Raw genomic sequence first — 16,018 nt, 5'->3', positions numbered from 1 at the left:
AAGTCCTTGATGACCGTCCTCTATTCCAGATCGTTCCCCTCAGAAACATATCCAACAATAGCCGTGTCGTCGGAGAACTTCTGGATGCGGCAGTGTGCGGTGTCGTGGGTAATAAATAAATACAATCGTTTGTGCAAAGAAAACAGCGTTAGGACCCTCTAAAATGGCATAGACAGAGACATGCTTACGAGGCACAATTCAAGCTTCCTGGAAAGTCGGGATCATTGCCGAAGAGCAACGTGACAACGAGGAGACAATGACGAGGGAAATTGGCATGTTAGATGGCGAATTTGCCCAACTCTTTAATTTCTAGTCAGAAGATGAGGACTTGGACGGATTTGCGTATGAATATCGATCAACAATAATGTGAGTACAGTAGAGTACATGGTTAAACAGTAGAATAAAGTACAACCGAACTCCCTTTCTTGCTCCCGTGATGTTTTTTTTTTTTTTGTTTACCGTAAATCATGACATGCATGCGCCCTATGATGTGGTGCGCCCTATGTGTGTGTTAAATACAGTAATGGCACACATAACTGACACTACGCCTTTTAGTACGGTGCGCCCTATGGTCGTGAAAATACGGTAGTTTCCAACTCGCTGGACAAAGGTAAAGAACATTGTGATTTCTTTAGGTTTTTTTACTAACATTTCATCATAATCATCTGTCACAGCAAGTTATACTTTCATTTTTATCACTTTAGTATCTACAGTATTTTCCGAACTATGTGTCACTCCGGAAAACAAGTTGCACCAGCCATAAAATGCATCGTAAAGAAGAAAACAAAAACAATATAAGTCGCATTTTTGGGAGAACTTTGACAAAATCCAACACCAAGAACAGACATGAACAGGCAACAACAGGCTAAACGATACAGTATGCTAACGTTTGTTACATAAATGCAAACGAGGAATTGAGAACGTGCCTGACATGACATTAACAATTATTCAAATAACTATCACATAAATATCTGTCACGGAACAGAGACAGGGCGACCAAGTGCGGCACGAGCCTTTATTGAAAAAGGGGGAAAGGGGAAGTGGAACGCTGAACTTGTGGTCTGGCTGACGTGGCTGAGCAGCAGAGCACAGCACGTAGTCGTAGTCGGAGGCAGGCAGGTTGTCGAGACAGGCGGCGATCAGAAGCGTGGTCAAAGGACGACCAAGTAGTCGGGGCAGGCGGCGATCAAGGCGTGATCGGTCAGTTTACGGAAGCAGTTGGCAACAGAGATTGTTCAGGGGACAAAAAGGCAGTGGTGTCACGGGCAGGGTAAGTAGACGAACTGACAACCACTGGCAGAATACACAGAGGTTAAGTAGGGGACCTAACGAGCTGTAGCAGATGCTGGCAATCTCTTGATTGGGGCTTGGCTGGAAGTCAGGTGACGCAGGAATGTGACAGAACCCCCCATACCCCAAGGGACGACTCCCGACGTCCCAAAAACAGAAACCCGAGCCAGCGCAGGAGGACGGGCGGGAGGGGGGAACCACAGACCCGCGTTGATAACAATCCGACAAGTCTGAGTCAGACGAACATGTTGACCAAGCACCGTCAGCAGGCGGCACCACCGCCCAGTCCTCCTCCTCAGCTGTGGCATCGGGAGATGCCGACCTAGGGGCCGGCACAGGAACCAAATGTTTCTCTTCTGGACGACTTTGAGCCGGATGCCGGTCAGATTGCAACGCCTTGCCCGTCGGAGTACAAACAGGCTGCGGACGTTGCAACGGCAGCCGAGGAGGAGCCTGAGCAGCAGGCTGCGGCCGACGACGAGACCGGGCCCGCGGCCACTGCCTACGGGTTGAAGAAGCGGAGGACCGAGAGGCAAGGGCACGGGTTGGAGTTGAAGAGCGGGTCTGGAGCAGGGACTTGCGACAGGTGGTAGGGGGCAAGCAAACCGCTCCATAACGGATCCTTGCTAGACGGGTGCTCTTAGCACTCTTTTGGCAAGAGGCCACCCAGTGACCCTCACCCCCGCAGTATAGGCAAAGCCTATCTCTAAGGCGTCTACTACGCACCTTTGCCGGGAGAGAGGTGCGTCCTATCTTTATAGGTTCCGGCCAGCCGGGCTGGGTGGGAGGAGTAGTAAAGGTGCGCTGGCTTTTGTGGATGGGGTCCTTGGCGGACGACAGGTCAGACGGGAAAACAGGTGCCCTCCCTGACACCCGAGGTGTCGGGCTGGTGTCACGGTGACGGGGGTGGGGGCGAAGTCACCTTCCTCTTCTCGAGTCGACTTCACTGGATCCGCCGATCTACCCGTGTAGCCAGGTCCATGGCCTCTTCAAGGGTCTGAGGGCGCTTGTAGGACACCATCTCGTCCTTGATATACTCCGCGAGTCCGGTGAGGAAGGTGCCGACGAGAGCCGGCGTGTTCCAGTCGCTCCGACGTGCCACCGTCTGGAACTTGATGGAGTACTGGGCAACGGAACTGCTGCCTTGGTGCAGCGTGATGACTTCCTCGGAGTCGTCTTCTGAGGCTGATTCCAAGTCAAACACGCGCAGGATCTCAGCTGCGAAGGCGTCGAACGACGGGCAGGCGGGTCCCTGCCGCTCATATTCTGCCGTTCCCCACAGCCATGCCTCGCCCGTACGGTGAGTGAGTACAAAACCCACCTTGGCTGGTTCCGTGGCGAACGTGACGGGCCGGAGGTTAAACAAGACGCGGCAGTTTGTCAAAAAGGCCCGGACGTACTTGGGATCACCGTTGAACCTTTCGAGGTTGCCGAGTCTGGGCTCCAGGACGTCCACGAGCTGCCTGGGCTCTGGGGCAGGACGGGGCGTGGACGTAACGGTGGGCTGATCGGTGGGGCTGAGTGGAATGGTCGTGGACAGGGCTCGTGCAGATTGGGTCGCAGCAGCCAGAGGAGCCAAGTCTTTAAGGACCTTGAGAGCTTCTAAAAGTTCTTGGTGGAGCTGATGGTGCTGCAGGAGCTGCTGTTGCTGCTGCCGGACGATCTTCATTAATGTCGCCATCTCCTCTGTGATCCTGCTAATGTCCCACTCCGTGTGGATCAGGCGGTCCAGGGCTGAGGGACCGTGCGCTGGTCGCATATTTGGTCAGTTCGTTATGTCACGGAACAGAGACAGGGCGACCAAGTGCGGCACGAGCCTTTATTGAAAAAGGGGGAAAGGGGAAGCGAGACGCTGAACTTGGGGCAGGCAGTGACCAAGGCGTGGTCGGTCAGTTTACAGAAGCAGTTTTCAACAGAGATCGTTCAGGGGACAAAAAGGCAGTGGTGTCACGGTCAGGGTAAGTAGACGAACTAACAACCACTGGCAGAATACACAGAGGCTAAGTAGGGGACCTAACGAGCTGTGGCAGGTGCTGGCAATCTCTTGATTGTGGCTTGGCTGAAAGTCAGTTGATGCCGGAACGTGACGATAACACGTGTATCAAACCATCCGTGTCACTCCAAATCATTAAATCCATCAAAATCTTCGTCCTTTGAGTAAATCTTGTGTAAATCTTCGTCCCTTTGACCCCGGAAGTGCATGCGCTGCTGACGTCAGACTTGTCGTCAGTTGCAGTTAAATTCATTCCAGATGCCTATATAACTGTTTATAAACTATATATCAAATAACTATAAAAGAAATGACAATTTTGTCGAGCCTTTCGTGTCATTCTAAATCATCTGTCCTCTGTGTCACCTAAAAAAAAATAATAATAAACACCGCTGCTGACTCTGGACGTACATGCGGCACTGACGTCAGACTCGTCGTCAGTTGTGGCTCCAAATATTCCACATATATATATAGCTATATTGTAGCATTACCAAAGTACCAGGCAAGTTGTGGGTTTGGTAACCGGCTCTTTATTTCACAAAACAAGAGTTCCGCATACGAGCCAACACACAATGTCTGTAGCCTCACTCTAACAAAGCACCCTGGATCACTCTTCCCATCTCCTCCCTTTCCACCTGCCTTCACGGCCTCCCTTGGCAATCAGAAACTACTGAACTCTAACAATATACAAATTGCTACACTAAATAAACTATATATCAAATAACTATTAACATAAATAACAAGTTTATTGTACCATCCTGCCACGACCCGTCTCCGTTCGTTTCCTGGTGTTAGTGTTGTCAAGGTTTCTGTTCACTCCCCTCCCCTCCTGTGTCTGGCCATGATCAGTGTGATCAACCTCACGTGCCTCTCAAAGTCAAAGTCAAAGTCAAAGTCAGCTTTATTGTCAATTTCTCCACATGCCAAAGACACACAAAGAAACTGAAATTTCGTTCCCCCCTATCCCACGGTGACAAGACATGGCTCACAACAGACAAACAAGTAAACAAGTACAACAAAAGCGTGCTGAATAAATAATGAATAAATAACACAACAATAAATAAATAAATAAGAGGAGCAGAAAAAAAAGGAGCAAGTGCGCGTACAGCAGACATTCCCGAAAAAAGCGCAACAGTGCCGCACCCTACGCAGAAGGGGGTAGCGAGTTCAGGGCCCTAACAGCCTGGAGAAAGAAGCTGTTGGCGAGTCTGGTGGTGCGGGAGCGCAGGCTCCTGTACCTCTTCCCAGAGGGCAGAAGGTCAAACAAAGAGTGAGCCGGGTGACTCACATCTCTGGCAATCGAGGTTGCCTTGCGGGCGAGATGGGAGGTGTAAATGTCCTTCAGGGAGGGGAGCGAAGCACCAATGATCTTACCAGCCGTATTCACTATGCGCTGCAGGGCCTTCAAGTTCTGTTCAGTGCAGTTACCACCCCAGACAGCGATGCAACTGGTGAGGACGCTCTCAATGGTGCCACGGTAGAATGTAGACAGGACTGCCTGAGGAGCACATGCACGCCTGAGCTTCCGCAGGAAGTACAGGCGGCGCTGAGCTTTCTTTGCCAGTGACGAGGTGTTAGCGGACCAGGAGAGGTCCTCACTGATGTGCACCCCCAGGAACTTGGTGCAGCTCACCCTCTCCACCACAGCACCGTCGATGATCAGCGGCAGGTGTGTTGTGTGACCCTTCCGGAAGTCAACAATGATATCCTTGGTCTTATTGACGTTCAGCAGGAGGTTGTTGTCCCTGCACCACGTGGTCAGAAGGTACACTTCCGACCTGTACCGAGTCTCGTCGCCCTTCGTGATGAGACCCACCAGAGTCGTGTCGTCAGCAAACTTCACTATGCGGTTGTCGCTGTAGGTCGCAGTGCAGTCATGCGTCAGCAGGGTGAAGAGCAATGGACTGAGCACGCAGCCCTGGGGGGCCCCCGTGCTCAGCGTGATGCTGGCGGAGATTTTGTCGCCAACACGCACCACCTGAGGCCTCTGACAGAGGAAGTCCAGTACCCAGTTGCAGAGGGAGGTACTGAGGCCCAGCTCGTCGAGTTTGCAGATGAGACGCTGCGGCACAATGGTGTTGAAGGCAGAGCTGAAGTCCACAAACAGCAACCTCACATATGAGTCCTTTCTCTCCAGGTGGGTGAGGGCAGAGCAGATGGCATCCTCAGAGGACCGCTTGGCACGGTACGCAAACTGGAAAGGGTCAATGGTGGGGGGGAGAACGGACTTGATGTGCTCCATGACCAGCCGCTCAAAGCACTTCATGATGATGGGCGTCAGTGCCACAGGGCGGTAGTCATTGAAGCAGGGCGGTGCAGGTTTCTTCGGCACAGGTACGATGGTGGCAGCCTTGAAACACGAGGGGACGATGGCCTGCTGCAGGGAAACGTTAAAGATGTCCGTGAAGACACCCGACAGCTCCCCAGCGCAGTCCTTCAGCGCTCGACCCGGGATGTTGTCAGGGCCCGCCGCCTTACGGGTGTCAATAGCGGCAAGCGCCCTCCTCACACCGTCGGCAGAGAGGCGCAGGGGCTGCTCGTGTGGGGGGGGAGCGGTCTTCAGCGGGCAAGTGCTGTTCTGGGCGTCGAAGCGAGCAAAGAAGCGGTTCAGATCGTTCAGCAGACGGACGTCGCCCTCACAGCTCCTCGGCGCGGGCTTGTAGTCCGTGATGGTCTGAATGCCCCGCCAAAGGCTACGTGCGTCCTTGCTGTCCATGAAGTGGGTGGAGACCTTGCACGAGAACGCCTTCTTCGCTTCTTTGATGCCTCGGGACAGGTCGGCCCTCGCTGTCCTCAAGCCAGCCTCATCCCCCGCCCTGAAAGCCTTGTCCCTGGCCCTCAACAGTCCGAGGACAGCCCCCGTCAGCCACGGCTTCCAGTTCGCGCGAGTGACGACGGATTTCGAGCGAGTCACATCGATCGAGTTGTGAGAGAGATCGTTCAACCACGTCTCCGTGAAGCACGAGACTGCATTCACGATATTCCCTCTGCATCCGGGTTAGCGCCATTAGCTCTTCCATCTTGCTTTGAAGAGATCTTACGTTCTTCATGATGACCAACGGCAAGCACGTTTTAAACCGTCTCTTCCACTGCCTGCGCTCGGCACCCTCTTCTCCGTGGCCATATCTCCGTGAGGGTCTCCGGCCGCACCGCGCAGGGAAGGGGTGTGTAGTGCCAGGCTAACAGCTGATCGCGGGTATAGACAATGGAGCTGAGTATGAATTCCAGAGCTGCCGCACCAAAAAGTTCCAAAAGCAGTAAAGAGTGTTAGGTTACGGATTTTAGTTATTGATCTGACTCCAAATTGCGATCAACACTTAACACATAAATTGCTATGTCCTAATCCACACACTGGCGCACCTAACAATTTTGCGAGTTTGTTCTGTCAAAGAGAAGACCAGTAGATCAATCAGACCAAATTTACCAATTGTTTATTCCTGACAAAGCGCACTAATACAGGCCTGGGTCCCGGGTCCCTCACACTAAAGCTCGTGCGTTTTTGTGACCACCAAAAGACGACACATTCTTCCGGGTTGCCCAGTTTTGAAGAAACACAATATGAATATTAAAGCATGCAAAATATTGTGAGATGATTGGTCGATGGCCATCTCCTCCCCGTCCAAGTGTTGCTGAGGTCAGGCGGTTGGGTTTTCCCCGCGAAGCCCGGCCACATAGACGTGCTGTTGTTCTCGTTTCTCACCGACCTTGAGGTGTTCTCGTCCGGTACTCCCTATCTGGGCCTATTCCACAACACTTCGAAGAAAACAAGTTCATGCAGTTTTCCTGCACATTCTTCGCCACCCACCAATCCACACGAGCACTCCAATACTAGATATTAATATGATTATATGTTTAACACAACCTTAAAAAAATATGTTTGCAAACTCCCGAAAGCACATTTCCCTTTATTCCCTCTCATGACCTCATTTATGAGGTCATCACCCGTTACTCTAGCAAACAGCTACCAGCGCGCTGTCGGTCCTTCCTTCCCCCCGCTGCTCATATTGAGTCACCAGGGTATATTGGCCCATCGGTGGCAACGGGCCAACGGTTTTCTCGATCAACCGGACAGTGAGTGACCTAATACATGGAATACAACAACAACCGCTTAAAATCATAACTGTTGTAAAAATAGCCACAGCAACAAGCACAGACATGATGAGGCCTTTCCAGCTTCCGAACGTTTTCATCCAATCAGACCAAATATCGGTGTGTAGGCCTGAATGATCTTTCATCTTTTTGTTCAGTGTCCTTAGTCCTTCCAACGCCTTGGTCAGTCGGCCTCCTGGTGCCGTGTTGTTTAAAGTTAAAGTCAAAGTCCCAATGATCATCGTCACACACACATCTGGGTGTGGTGAAATTTGTCCTCTGCATTTAACCCATCCCCATGTGATTTTGATCCATCCCCTGGGGGAGAGGGGAGCAGTGAGCAGCAGCGGTGCCGCGCTCGGGAATCATTTGGTGATCTAACCCCCCAATTCCAACCCTTAATGCTGAGTGCCAAGCAGGGAGGCAATGGGTCCCATTTTTATATGACCCGGCCGGGGTTTGAACCCACAACCTTCCAGTCTCAGGGCGGACACTCTACTACTAGGCCACTGAGCTGGTAAAGTTTGGGATGAAAGTACAACATGCATCACCCAACATTCCACACACACCATGTTCCTTAGTCAATAGCCTGTCCAACGCAATTCTATTCGAACGCCCTTAACGACGTTGCAGCCAATTGTTCATGAACTGCGGCAAATGATTCAGCTGTATAATTACCCAGTCGTTGGACATTGTAATGAAAGTAATTTGTTCAGTCTACATTTTTATTTGGGGTGATCCATAGGAAGATACTTTTGAATTCCGAGGACACTTGATTAACGAGTTTATACTTATCTGGCACACCCCTGGGCACTCCTATAGTGTCAATATATGTTGGATCGTCGTCGCTCAACCACGGGGACAAAACGTCTCTTTTGGCTCGCTTCAGGAGCCCCGCCAGTGGGGACTCCAGGTTCCAATTGAGATTCTATATTTCAATGGGGACAACCACCATAGGCATTATCAAAGACACGAGGGCACAGATACCTGATGCATTCTTCGGCAAGCGATCCTATAATTTGTCATCACCACACCACAACCAGATGTCACCGGTCTTCCTCTGCTCCTTCCATCACTGCTGGGTGAATTCTGGCATGTCCTGTTAAAGCTTGAAAACAAGTGAATTTGGAAAAAACTTTGTATATCACAATTACAAATTGAAACCTACTCACCCATTTCTATTTTACCACTCCCCCTTTGACACATTCACCCAATGTGTCATTATGTATCAAAAGGAACCTGCAAAGCCTCCCCCCTCATCACCACACTCATTATAGCCAGGCCCGTGGAACCTCTAGCTACCATCTGGGCCCCGGGACCATCACCCCAAGTCCTTGAAACTTGACTGTCCACCACACACTCGGCAACACAAACAAAAATCATCGCACTCCTGTCAGTGAGCTTATAGCCCAGCTGACAGCGGACATTTGTACACACAAAAACAGACATCAAGTATCAAAATAAAAACAGTCATAAAATGAATCCTGGCGCCCGCGGATCATGTCCTGAAAACCACGTCAACAAGTTCATCATAAAAACCAAAAGGGCAAGGGTTAACATATTTTTGTAAATCCAACACAAACTTTCCACGAACACAATCGACAACCTGCAAGAATGAAAACAAGTTACACAAGCAACGCGCAATTGGCTGGTGGCTGATGCTGCAAAAAAAAATCAAGTCACACAGAAAAACAAAGCAGAGCGTGTTATTGTCGCAAACACGTTCAAGCGTCAAACAATTGGTCACTGTCCACCTAGTCCGTCACCCCGTCGGGTGAGCTCAAAGTCGTCACACGTCAAATCGTCCAAGGTCTTGCTGTTCGATACTAGTTCTGTCTTGTCTGACCATATCACTGAAATGGGCCTTCTCCATCACACCGTTTTGTTGTCGATGGTGCCCCTGATTGATCATTGAGCCATGGTTCCGGTCAGAACTCATCACTTACCAGTTCCAGACCCTCCAGTCTGTACCACCCCTTCAGGTGAGAGGAATTTTATCCTCAATTGCAAACACATCACCCCAACTTCAGACCTCTCTGGCCAATTGTTGGGTCTAAATACGATTAGACATTAAATCACTCGCTGGAATGAAGAGGAGAAGACAACCAGAACAGGTTTACTCGGGAGGAGAACGATAGAGAAAGCAATCTCAGTTACAACCTCCATCAGTTCTGAGTCCTTACTCCACGTGCCCCTCTTTTTAATGTTATGGTTGCCCTGGTTACAGAGGCGTTGCTACACTAAAGGGAGGGAGGATTGTGTCTGTAGCAACGCTGATTAGCAAAAGAATGTAGTGTGGTGTGAATTAGCACTTCGTTGTTGGCTCGTGACCCCCCGCAGAGGCCGTCCCCAGCCGTCTTCCCTCACAGTTCGCTGACTCGTCGTCGACTGTGATCAAATACCTTGAAGCACGTTGATTGCCGCTTTGCTGTGGAACAAATGCAACTAGACCTTTGCTAACTTTATCTACTTGGTAAATTAACACATAATAATAATAAGTAACTTGTCCTAAACACTTCAACACACATTAAGCAAACGTGAGGTAACCGGGATGTAGTTCCTTAAACAAACATTGAGTAAATATGGGATAACTTTTATGCAACTACTTCTAACTCTATGTAATCTTTAACAAAGAAAAACAGGTCTGATAAACTACAATCTATGAACCAAACCTATATCTAAATGAAAAGGAATGAAGTTCCTGTGAATCAAACAAAGCCCATGTCACCTATGCAAATAAGCCCTGCTCATTGTTAGTGAAGGCCTCTTACGGGAACCAAAACACACAGACAACATAAGGACAGGAAGGATACAAATGGCTGACAGGGATCAAAAGACATCCCTATCACTAAAAAGGAAGAACCTAGATAAAAGGAAAGATAAACTCGTAAAGGCGAGGCCTCCAGGTCTGGCAGGCCAAAGCTTCACTTAAAATTATTCCAACACCAATCATACTGCGCACACACACTCAAAGTTAGTATGTTAGTGTGCAGGCAAACATTGACTCCTAATAGTAACTCTTCACATTTGGACATACTTGTCAACATGACCTATTGTAAAATCTCCAATTCAATTTTCCATAAACTCGCCCATCAGATTCATCGCAAATTGTCATATATGTCTATCTGGGGGGGGGCGACTGTGGGACCCGCGTGTCAGGGGAGCCTCCATAACCTCAGATTGCTCCTACAAACTCGATCTCTATTACTTATCCTAATTAAATTCAATAAAGATGGGTCCGACTATTCCCTCAGGATCCCTTTTTCCTGTTGTCTAGCTCAAATATGTTTCTCAGTCTGCTTCTCTTTATGGCCCCTCTTGGCGAGTCTCACTCCCCCCTTTTTTCTCTTCCTAAAAATCCTGCCTGTCACACCATCCAGCACCTCTCCCTGCTTCCTTAAGTCGTCACCTATTTCCACTCCTTTCATCCATTCCCTCGCGCGGTCTGCCCCCCTCTGCATAGCTGCAGCTCCACACAGGGAGCGCCAAGCCCTCTCCCTAGAATGGGCAGTTTTTAATGTAATTTACGTCATTGCTGTCCAGATCTTCTATCCTCAATCTCCCTTGCTGTCAATCCCTGTTAAAATGCCAAAATGCCCCTGTTCCTCTTGACTGAATCCACTTTAGTCCAAATGTCCTATTCTAAAATGTATCTAACTCAACTTCTACTTCTTAAGTCTGACGAGCCAAAATATCAGATCTCGCTCTTGTTTCTTACCGTTTTAGCCTATTTGTTTTATCCAAATCTGTTCAATCTCTGACTATGATGCTTTTCTCTGTAGCTCTACGCATTATTCAATTTTTTATCAAATCTCCTCAGTTCTGTCAAACTCAGTGCACAATGAAGCTCCTGTCCACCTTGACCCAAGCTCCACCCAGTTTGGTAACGCCACAGCAAGGAGTGCGATTTGGCCGTCGGACACTTCTTTTGCAGCACCTCACACTCTCAAGTTGGTGTTCTTTTGTGGGTGCTTCAGAGCCAACCCATCCATCACTCTCGAATGAGTCCATTGTTCAAATGAGTCCATTTTCATCATTGTGAGTTCCTCCGCTTCTCACTGTCTTTTCTCGTCCCCGAGGATGTTGTCATTCCTCCGGGGTGTACTTGCCCCCTCCAAGCACAACTACAGTCTTTCTTTGTCCTTGCCAAAGGTCAAAGGTGCCTCAAAGCCAGGCACCGTTTTGTAGTTGTCCACGGCTGCTGGCGGAGTCTCGGGATCGAGTTTCAGGGATCCTGGCACTGAGGGTGACAGACTGGGACATCAAACTTGTAAGATTATTTCCAAATGTAGCTGCTGCCATCAATTCACTAGTAAGGTTTGTTTACCAAATGTCAAATTCTCCTAGTATCAGCGATCTCATCTTTATATTGTAAGTCCTGCAACTGATCCTATTTCTGAGCTACGTTTAGTCTATAGTTCCAATTTAATGCGACAGTACATTGTGTCTTCAGTATCATTATTCAAAATTAACTCATCGAGGTCTGCGTTCGACATCTTGCCCTGATCTATGTCTTGACCTCTCAAACCTGTGTCATGCTTGCTCAAAAATGTGCCTTAGAATATGGTGCTGTGAATTTCCAATCTCCCCGATCAAATTGGATCCCGCTTCTCAGCTCTTCTTTCTCATGCTCCTATTAGCCTGCAATTGTCCAAATCAAAAATGTTATTTCCTTTTAATTGTCTTTCTTTTGAACCTCTAAATCACTCGTGTTGCTAACCTATCTTTATCATTATTTACGAGTGAGCCCCCCTTTCTTGAACATTCTCTGATCCATGCCGTCTTCCTCCTCACACGCCTGCACCCACACAGGGTGTGCACATAAACGCACACACCGAGCGCGCACACAACCGCACGTACACACACACACACACGCATCCGCACGCACGCACGCACGCACGCACATACAGACAAAGGGATTCGAATCCATCTCTCATGTAGCTTCTTTGCCACTTTCTATCGGTCAATACCACTCACAATTTGCGCTTCCACATCAGCATATACATTCCTTCAATCTCACTGCTTCAAACATTCACTGAGAAACTCACACTGTCCCTGCCCCGCCCGCAGCCATAGCGTGAGCGCATCCACTCAAAACTTTTATAATTTTATTTTTATACACTCTATTGTGCTTTTAAATACGTTATTGTATTTTAAAAAGGTTTTAAAACATTTTAAGGTGTCACGGATCCTCTCTGCTCTTGCATGCTGGCCGACTGACGCGCCTCTGCGGCCCAGCGCGAGCAATTCCGCACAAGACTTTTATAATTTTATTTTTAAACACTTGATTGTATTTTTAAACATTTAAACATTTTAAAGTGTAAATGTGGCACGGCTCTGCTTTGCTCTTGCGGTGCTGACCAGCTGATGCACCCTGGCAGCCCAGCATAAGGACATCCAAACATTGCGCAGAGGCATTGCCGGCCGCTGTCCCAAATCCTGGATGGCAGTGCTTTTTTTCTATGTGCGCAGTTACGCACACTGCCGTTGTCCCGACTGTTTCTGCACGGCGGTGCATTTTTCCCTTCGTGCGCGGCTGTGTCACGTCTCCGCTCCCGCCCTGCTTGCCTATGGCATCACCTGCCCTCCGCGTTAGACCGCTGAGGTGCGCGTCGCCAATACGGAACTCCTAATCGTCAGTCCTCACAGTTTTGTCTATTTTAACATGCACGCCTGCCACTTGATTCTCGTTTGCCTGACCTGCTGTCTAACGAGATGCCCACACGACGCGGGTTCGCTGACCAGCTCTTCATTTTAAAGTGCAACAGCTCTGTTCTGCTCTTGCCGTGCTGACCGGCTGTTGCACCCCCGCTGCCCAGCGCGAGGACATCCGCAAAAGACTTTTTTTATTTTATGATAGGCAAACAGGACAATTCGATCGGGAGTGAAAAGCAGACACGCAGTTCAACTCCGCTTGGCGATCGAGGAGCATAAACATGATATGATGTGTGTAATGAAGTGCAAGTCTGAGGTGCTGCTGATATGTTGACGCAGACGGAGTGAATAAAGTGCGTGAGGCTGAGATAGTGTAGTTAGAACTGCTAAGCCAATCAGCTGCAAGGACACAAATCAACATGTTCCCATCCCATCCGAGTGAGACTGTGATAGGTGACCCCGAAGTCCCGAGGGATTTGTATATATATATATATATATATACACACACATGTATGTGTCTGATACACATACATACAGTCGTATGCAAAGGTTTGGCCACTCCTGATCATTTTCATGATTTTCCTTTATAAATCATTGGTTGTTCAGATCAGCAATTTTAGTTAAATATATCAAATAGCAGACAAACACAGTGATATTTGAGAAGTGAAATGAAGTTTGCCCGGAGTGGCAGGCCAAGAAAAATCTCAGATAAGCAGAGGCGAAGGATGGTGACAACAGTCAAAGTCAACCCACAGAGCAGCTCCAAAGACCTACAACATGATCTTCATGCAGATGGTGACACTGTGCATCTTTCAACTATTCAGTGCACTTTGTACAAGGAGATGCTGTATGGGAGAATAATGCGGCAGAAGCCTTTTCTGCGCACATGCCACAAACAGTGACTTGAGGTATGCAAAAGCACATTTGGACAAGCCAGCTTCATTTTGGAATAATGATGAAACTAAAATGTAGTTATTTGGACATACTAAGAAGGGGCGGTATGCACGGAGGAAGAAGAACACAGCATTTCATGACAAACACCTGCTACCCACAGTAAAATTTGGTGGAGGTTCCATCATGTTGTTGGGCTGTGTGGCCAGTGCAGGTACTGGCAGTCATGTTAAAGTTGAAGGTCGCATGGATTCAAGTCAGTATCAGCAGATTCTTGCAAACAATGCTCTAGAATCAGTGACAAAGTTGAAGTTGCGCTGAGGCTGGATACCTCAACAAGACAACGACCCCAAACTGCTCAAATTCTACTAAGGCATTCATCCAGAGCAGGGGTGGGCAATTAATTTTTCCAAGGGGCCACATAAAAAACCTGAGTCGTGTCGGAGGGCCACACCTACGATAACTTAAACCTGCTCAATTTTCTTCCATTGTAAAATGCACTAAATTATTTATTTTAAATAGTTGGTACTGGTAATTAGAAGAATACAATTATTCTGTTTATATTTATATTAAGGTATGTGAAATTGTGGTGTAAAGGTCAAATAAAAAAACAATTATTAATCAGTACAATTTATTTTTAACTTCTTTAACGTTTCCTCAAATGACATAGCCGCTCCATCTCTGGGTGTGAAGTTTGATAAAAAGTCCTTGTTGGGCTTGCAGTTTTGCTACCAACGCATCAGCCTCTGATGCGCCCTGTTTATCACAGATGTATTTTTTCTCATGCTTGGTCGTGTAGTGGCGACTCAAATTATATTCTTTAAACACAGCGACCTGTGTACCACAAATCATGCACATGGCTTTACCTTTCATTTCTGTAAAGAAATACTTGGCAGTCCATGTCTTGTTGAAAACACGGCGCTCCTTGTCAACTTTACTTCGCACTGTTCACCTTCACATACACGTACGCTACACGGAAGTGCGACGCCTTTCAAAATAAAAGCGAAACAGTTGTACTGCACGACACAATTTTTTTTTTTCTTTTTAAATTATGATTGGCCTCATGCGGGCCGGACAGGGACGCACAAATGGCCTGATGTGGCCCGCGGGCCGTAATTTGCCCAGGTTTGATCCAGAGGAACAAGTACAACGTTCCGGAATGGCCATCTCAGTCCCCAGAAATATATATATATATATATATATATATATATATATATATATATATATATATATATATATATATATATATATATATATATATATATATACATAATTATTTTTTTAGTGGGTAGATCTTTGTGACTTGGTCATTTCAAAAGTAGCTCGCGAGCTGAAAATGTTTGGGCACCCCTGGTTTAGAGGCTGTTATTTCTGCAAAAGGAACATCTACTAAATATCGATATTATTATAGTCATTTTTTTAATATAGTCATTTTTCTGTTGGGGTGTGTTGGGTTCGTCAACATTTGCACAAACAATTTCGTCAGACCGAGAGTTGTCTTCATCAGGCCAATGACTCCTGCAGGAGGGCGCCCGAGACACACACACAGGATGTGTGGCCCGAACCGCGCTCCAGGCACGGGCGGGCCCCTTTTTATTGAATAAATGCAATGCGTGGAGTTTAGACAAATGTATAGCTTCTTGTGTTCACAGCAGTACATTCATCTCATGATTTCAGAAAAACAAGGATGTTATTCTTTAAGGCGAGCAGTATGGACCTCTCAACGATGTCATTGTTCAAACCAGAATGTTATTGCTTAAAGCGACTCATGGCTCCAGCCGTATGCATCCTGAACCATGAAAAACACCATTGTTCTTGTAACATTCTATATTGGTTGGAAATTCCTGGCACATGCAGCAAAGATATTCCATTAGAAACAGAATTTAATGATAATATATAACATATTTCCCAACAGGGTGCTCAAATTTATGCACCTACCTACTTTTGTTTAGGTAATGATTGCACACTTTCTGTAAATCATATAACCCTCATTTCACTTCTCAAATATCACTGTTTTTGTCTGCTATATGATGCTATATTTAACTGAAATTGCTGATCCGAACAACCAATGATTTATAAAGGAAAATCTTGAAAATGATCAGG

At 47.6% G+C, this 16,018-nt stretch overlaps 1 protein-coding gene and 1 pseudogene across 21 annotated transcripts in view; both read left to right on the top strand.

The window, feature by feature from the left end:
- LOC148398573 (palmitoyltransferase ZDHHC5-A-like) overlaps positions 1-16,018 on the top strand; it is a 247,889-nt gene that overhangs the window by 41,206 nt on the left and 190,665 nt on the right. The gene's annotated exons all lie outside the window — the stretch shown is intronic.
- Positions 2,192-14,328, top strand: LOC148398576 (uncharacterized; annotated as a pseudogene).

The sequence above is a fragment of the Syngnathus floridae genome, chromosome 4 (assembly GCF_059516105.1).
Source record: "Syngnathus floridae isolate MCC-2025c chromosome 4, RoL_Sflo_1.0, whole genome shotgun sequence".
Classification (NCBI taxonomy): Eukaryota; Metazoa; Chordata; class Actinopteri; order Syngnathiformes; family Syngnathidae; genus Syngnathus; species Syngnathus floridae.
Note: the sequence above shows the minus strand (reverse complement) of the source record. Positions and strands in the feature narration are given on the sequence as shown.